Genomic DNA, 6690 nt, shown 5'->3' with positions numbered 1-6690 from the left:
AGATCTGTGCTATACACCTCATGTGTTAAACGTGTGAGATAGTTGCGGATAATATTTTGAAGCGTTCGTTGAATTAAATATCTACTCAATTGTTGATAAAGAATGAAAAACGACCAAATAGAGGTCAATAATTGGTATGCTTTTCACATACGGACGGAACGAAACGGTGTCTCTAGGTACTCTAGGGATAAACGAGACTCGGACAATTTTTTGTTTTTTTGTTTAATTCGCTCTTGCGTTTTTACGCGGATTTGACTGTACTTGGACTTAGAATATGGCCCTTCTTTCGTGGTCTTCATTGTTCTGTTTTAGCTCGGTGAAGTCTTGAATATGGTGAGAAACTGACGCTGAGACTCTGAGTGAACGATGGATCAATGGACGAAATTTCTTTTCTTGCACAGATAATCCGTAGACCCTCTAAACCCCTGTGCGTCTTTCTCTTAAGACGACAAATGTGGTATTGGGTTCAGGAATGATAACAGAGGTAGAAAAGACGAGGAGGAGACGATTGCTTCATGGATAAGCGAGTTATGATTCACTTCAGGTTATACTCTTCAATGAGTATATAGAAGAGAAACGGGCAAGGTAGGTTTAGTCCCAAACACACCGAGTTACGACTGTGGTTGACCGACAGACTTTACATATTAGGGGGATGGATTTTTTTAATCTATTAACTTTCACGAAGGGGAGGGGTCCAAAAAAAACTAGGTCTACCAAGGATCGTGATTTTTTAATTGATTTCGTTTTTTAATTTTCGAGTTGTGAGGCACTACGTCATTCCGCTCATAACCAATTCAAATGATTTTATTGTTAACCTGTAACATAAGGCAATTCATCTGTTATCGATAATGACGACAAAAATAGTGACATCGATGGAAGTAATAAACCCGAAGGTTAAGTCTATGTAACAAATAAATAAATCGCTTTTTAAATACGTCCAAAAAAGTAATTGAACTGCAGTTTATGATCATAGTCGTTGAAAGCGTGTGGTAAGGCATGCATGTTGCTTTACCCTTATAGTGAATTTGAATTCATAAATGACGTCTTATACTGAGGGAGAGCGGACGACGTCATTTATAAATGGTCCCCCATAAAATGCCGGAAATGCGATGATTTTTAAATAGTTCTGGCTGAGAGTAGGGATGGGAGACGTTCAAAATTATCGATAATATCAATCGAAAGGAATTATCGATAGTCGATTAATCATATCGTTATCGATAATTTAATAATTATCGATAATTATCAAAATATCGAAATTCGATAATTATCAAAATACAGTCAAAGGCAGTCAATTTCAGCATAAATTTGCTTCAGCTGTTTTTCAGCTGATCCACACATACAATCAAAACTGGTTTTCCTTGTTCATACGGTTGAAGTGCTACACGCACGCGCATGATAGTGGTAAAACCGTATAAAGACGTATAAATGGTTGTGATTGTTTGTATGGATCAGCTGAAAAACAGCTGAAGTTAATTTTTGCTGAAATTAACTGCCTTTGACTGTATCGATATTTTGATATTTATCTGAAAATTCATTATAATTACAGATATATCGGAATATACGATAAATATCGGATTTTCGGAGCGAAATATCAATAATTATCGATTATCGATATTGTTTTGATAATTTTCGATAAAAAAAGTCGATAATTATCGATTATCGATAATTGATAATTATCGATAATCATTATCATTATCGCCATGCCTAGCTGAGAGTGACAAAAACAAGATTCTTATAGTTCCCTTGCTTGACTGAAAGCAGGGCCTTACCCAAGAAAATACCGAAAAATCTGTAACCATTTTTCGTTGTGAACAAAATAATTTGAGTAATTCTCAATCCATTTTGAAAAACTTTTAGTTAATCCGATGTGGAACTAAATTACCGAGGCGTGGCCACGATTACCTTCAATCTCGCGTTCAACATATTTTTTTGCTCATTTGATTGACCATCATTATACCCTTTCGTGCGATGGATAACACAAGTTGTTAACGTGCATTCATCTCTACCTTTCACATTTTCAGTCTTTACAACATAAATTAGTTTGAATTATTTGTATTTCTTATCGTAAAGATCGTACAGTTCAACACGAACAACATCTATATTTCATCTGAAAATTGTAAAACAGACTTCGAAGTTTTAAGAGCAGATATTTAGGCAATTCCCGAGTATGGTATATACTCGAGTATGAAAACATAAAGTATAATTTTGTACACATAACTTTGTAATCGATGATGGGCAAGTTATACTTTAGGAAAAGGCTCGGCTGCACAATGTGCAAATAGTCTATTTATAATACAAATTCTATTTGCAGCGTGTGCAAATAGCTAAAGTATTATAAAGAGACAATTTGCACCGTGAGCAATAGACAAAGTATTATAAAGAGACTAATAATGACTATGCCTCATACAAGATGTTTGTTGGTAGTCATGAATATCATGATTGGTACCGCTGTAAAGCTTACACTCAGGCTAACAGCAACTATATTTTTGTGTTCAAACGAGTCACCAGTAGGGTCCAAACAGTCTTCGAAGCATCCCGCAGGTCCCAAAAAAAACGAAAATCGATCTAATTAAATATTTTCCCATCGAAATATTTTTGGGAATAGTCATTTCGTCATCCTGGGAGGCCCTGAGCACATTCCCATAAAAATATCCCATGTCCACGAGAGGTCGAATAATTTTTTTTAAGCTCACCGTGTAGAGTCAGTAAAATAAGGCATAGAAGAAATTAAATGTCATTGGTGTTTAAATGCGACGTGAACGATAATGAGGACAACGATCTTAAATTTTTCGATTTTTTGTTTTTCTGCATGTAATGTTATTTCAAGACTTAACAAAGTCTATCAATAGTTCGGCCAAAATATTTCCCTGCATTCAATCAATATAGCAAATGACTTCTGTCTAGTTTGCGAAACATTCTCGAAAGTTACCATCACGGTTCTTACTGTCGTATCGATCAATCGGTGCCCTAAGCATTTTAGTTTTTACATGAAAATCGATCGACATTTTGTGTTCAACACCCAAATAATATCCAACGAATAGCCTCTCTTCCAATGTACCGCAGACAGCCGCAATAGCCCAACGTGTTAATACGGCTCTGATGACCGCAGAATAAAGTAAATTATGGTAAGGGGCATTAAAAGATTGTTTCCTTAGTTCTTATTCCCCATTTTTAAATAAGAAATAATGGGAGAAGAAGTGCCACGTAAGATACGTAAATACTTTGAATACTAACGCATCAAATTTACTAGCAAATTCTATTAATCTAATGTTCCTGATAAAAATATAACTTGAATGAATTTGATCTGAAAAACATATTTTGTTTGTCGTCAACGTTCGCTGACGTCAAAAAATTGGGAACGTTTCGAACTTTGAAATTCGAATTTTGACAAATAATCGCTGAAATTTTAACCTAATTTATCATAAATAAGACGTATTTCTGACGTCTCAAATGCAAGTGTTAATCGTGTTAATACTAGGAAAATCTTATTGATTCACAATGATACACAAAATGACAAATTTTGTATGAAGAAATGTCACTTGGTGAGTCATTGTTTTGATTGTGGAAGTACCAGGAACCAAGATTCTGAAAGAACAGGTTAAGACACCCACGAAGGTGATGGACACCCGTCGATACGCTTTGTTTTGATTATGGAAGTACAAGGAACCAAGGTTCTGAAAGAACAGGTTAAGACACCCACTCATTACAACTTGAACATTTTTTTTTTGGTAAGTTAAAGTCGTCACCGCCTTCGTGATCAACTAAGAGGTGTCCAACCTGTTCTTTCAGAACCTTGCCAGAAACGGGTTATCTGAAAAGTCCGATCTCATTGCTAATGTTTTTAATTTTTCTTCATTGCTAATAATTCAACGGGCTACAATAACTTATTGAATCTAATATAATTTTCATTGTCAAGCATTGGAATCAAGAGTAAGTGTATTGTATTGATATGAATCTAAATTAGAAAATAGAAATTTCATCCAACGTAAGAAATGAGCGTCCTGCGATCAATAATTGTTGGCCGATTTGGTTTTGTCGGTCCTTTTGGTCCTGGTGGCAATGGCCTTTGCGGTCCACCGAAATTTCCTTTTCCACCGAAACCTCTGATGGGTTCAATTAAGCGCACAGATGGGGGTTGTAAGTTAACTCATACGACACAGGTTGACGTACATAAAATCCTCCGTTGTCTGGAATGTATCTCCGCTATTATCCGGAATATATTGGCCACTGTTGTCTGAAATGTATCTCCCGCTATTATCCGGTATATATTGACCTCTGTTGTCTGGATGGTAGCTGCCATCATCATATGCATATGTTAAACAATTACTAAAAAAGAGTTGGATCTGAAAAACGATATTGTTGTTAATTTAAGAAAATTTTGGCTTTTTAATAAAACTTTCGAACTTTTCGTTATGTCAGTAAAAAATACGACGTCCTTTGTCAGTCAAATAAAAATCCTACAATTTTACGAAGGAAATCCTCAAATTCATTGAAAGTCCATAGAAAGTCCGCAAAACTAAAAAAAAATCCTTTAAAAGGCTCAATAAAAACCAATCAAAAGAAGAAAATCCTTGAAAATCAGAAAAAATCCTTAGAAAACGATAGGAAAATGCTTGAAAATTCTCAGAAAATTGTGTTTTTAGAATTTACAAATATCTGCCCCTCGAGCTTCAATGTCTATATGTGTTTCGAAATTCGGTAAAATTGATAAATTTATGGAATTTTACTTTAAAAAGGGTCTAAAAGAGTTTGTATGAGTGGACCAGCTGAAAAATAGCTAAACCGAATTGCGTCACCTTGATTGGCTTGATTTGCATCATTTTTTCATTATAGTCTGGTGGTTGCGATCATTATTCAACACTTCAGAATGATTCGAAAAATCTAAAATATTCTTATAATTGGTTTCCTCATTGAGGAATCCTCCGGACCTCAATTTCTATTTTCGTAATTTTGTGTAAACAATTTTTATTTGGTAAAGTCGGATAAAGTACCAGCTGCTCAACCGGGCGGTCGAATACTCGACCCTTTTTACATTAACTCACCACGAGTATTGCTCCAAATTTTAGAATCATTTTAATATTTGATTGCAAAACTTCAAATACAAAAGTCGTCTATTGAATTCGTCAATTCGTTTCCAAAATCTACTTCAAATACAAAAAAAAATTGAATTTCAATCACAGCATCAGAAATTCATGTAATTTAATTACACGTTAAATTAAGATGTAATAACAGGCAAACAAATCACAGAGTAACCACAGCACTATGAATACGAAACTCAAAAAGATTAGCCTCCGAACCGCCCGAGTACTCCCAAAGAACTGACTGAGTTTGAAAATTTGTTCAGAATTTATATCATCTTCTCAGTCATTGATTCTACTGATAAATCGATCATCAACTACATAGAACCATTACGCAAATGACAAGGTCGACGCGACGATAGGTGCCGAATATAGAAATTTGATAAATCCATTATTAGCGCAGTTTGCACAAAACGTTTTTTTCAATATCAATCAATGACTCAAAATTTGCTTATTTGGATACACCCAGATATAAAACTTTACGATGATAAACGTTGTCACCAAATGCTTTCCGCATTCTAGAAAACGCACTAAAATTCAAATTCATTCGGGCATTTGCATAGGTGTAGAATGAAGCAAAAATTCTATTGTTATCAGACGACACACCTTTCTTAATGAAGCTTAGCAACAACAAAAAGATCAAAAATTTTACAGGTGCCCACCCACATCGAAATTCAATTTTTGATAATATCATTTTATGTGTATACTAATGAACGATCAAAACAACTTTCGCTTTAGGTGGACATGGGTTAGTTCAACGCACTTCAAGCATGAGTGTACTCTAAATAGGATACTGAAAATTGACAGTGTAAAGTAAAAAACCATTTCCGCGACTATTTCATACAAAATAGCATTCTATTGGGCAGCTGTCAACTATGATCACATTTGCTTGAAGTGCTTCGGTTAATTGCATTATCTCGTGAATGTCTTTCAATGTTTTTTTGTTATTTAAAAAGGTCACACGTTCTTTTTCATTTTCACAATTTCTGCAGTATGTTGCTAGCCCATCGATGTGTGGATGGTCTAATTGCAGAATTTCTCGCTTCACACTTCACACTCGTCGAAACTTTATTTTGTTTTACCATCGACACCAAATATCAAACAAAAAACTCTTTTCGGAATAAATCCTAGATTATTACTCGTGGTGTAATACTCTAATATTTCCCATTAACGAACTTAACCCAATAATTTAACTGTCACAGACGGCAAAACATATTAGCAGTTTACTATCTGATCTATTACGTCATTTGATCGTTGATTTTAGATATTGATTTCAGATATCTTTTACTTCATTTGAACATGCTGTTTTCTATATAAGAGCAGATTATTCAGAACTTGTCGTTTATTATTGTTGTCGTTGTTGATAACAGATGACAGCCATCTGACATTCTTCGTCGTCGAATAATAAAAGGGCTTTGGAATCCGCTGAGAATTACTGAAGTAATCCAGGCCTGGGTTAATTCCGCCCTGAAGTTATCATTTTATTAAAGAATTAACGAAGACTGAAAAACATTTTCCATTTACTCTACAGATATGACATTTAAAAGTACCGTCATTATTATAAATTTCTTATATCTCTTATTGCTTACTTCTCTCAGTTCTCCATATACTC

The 6690-nt window shown here is 34.7% G+C and overlaps 1 long non-coding RNA gene across 1 annotated transcript; it reads right to left on the bottom strand.

Annotated features, from left to right (window-relative positions):
• Window positions 1-4184: 4184 nt before the first annotated feature.
• Window positions 4185-5295, bottom strand: LOC119079396. Its single transcript, XR_005088162.1, has 3 exons — window positions 5208-5295; window positions 5043-5141; window positions 4185-4343 (listed from the first exon to the last, which is right to left on the bottom strand). It is a non-coding gene; the product is annotated as an uncharacterized LOC119079396 (long non-coding RNA).
• Between the last annotated feature and the right edge of the window lie 1395 nt (window positions 5296-6690).

The sequence above is a fragment of the Bradysia coprophila genome, unplaced genomic scaffold (genome assembly GCF_014529535.1).
Source record: "Bradysia coprophila strain Holo2 unplaced genomic scaffold, BU_Bcop_v1 contig_324, whole genome shotgun sequence".
Lineage (NCBI taxonomy): Eukaryota > Metazoa > Arthropoda > Insecta > Diptera > Sciaridae > Bradysia > Bradysia coprophila.
Note: the sequence above shows the minus strand (reverse complement) of the source record. Positions and strands in the feature narration are given on the sequence as shown.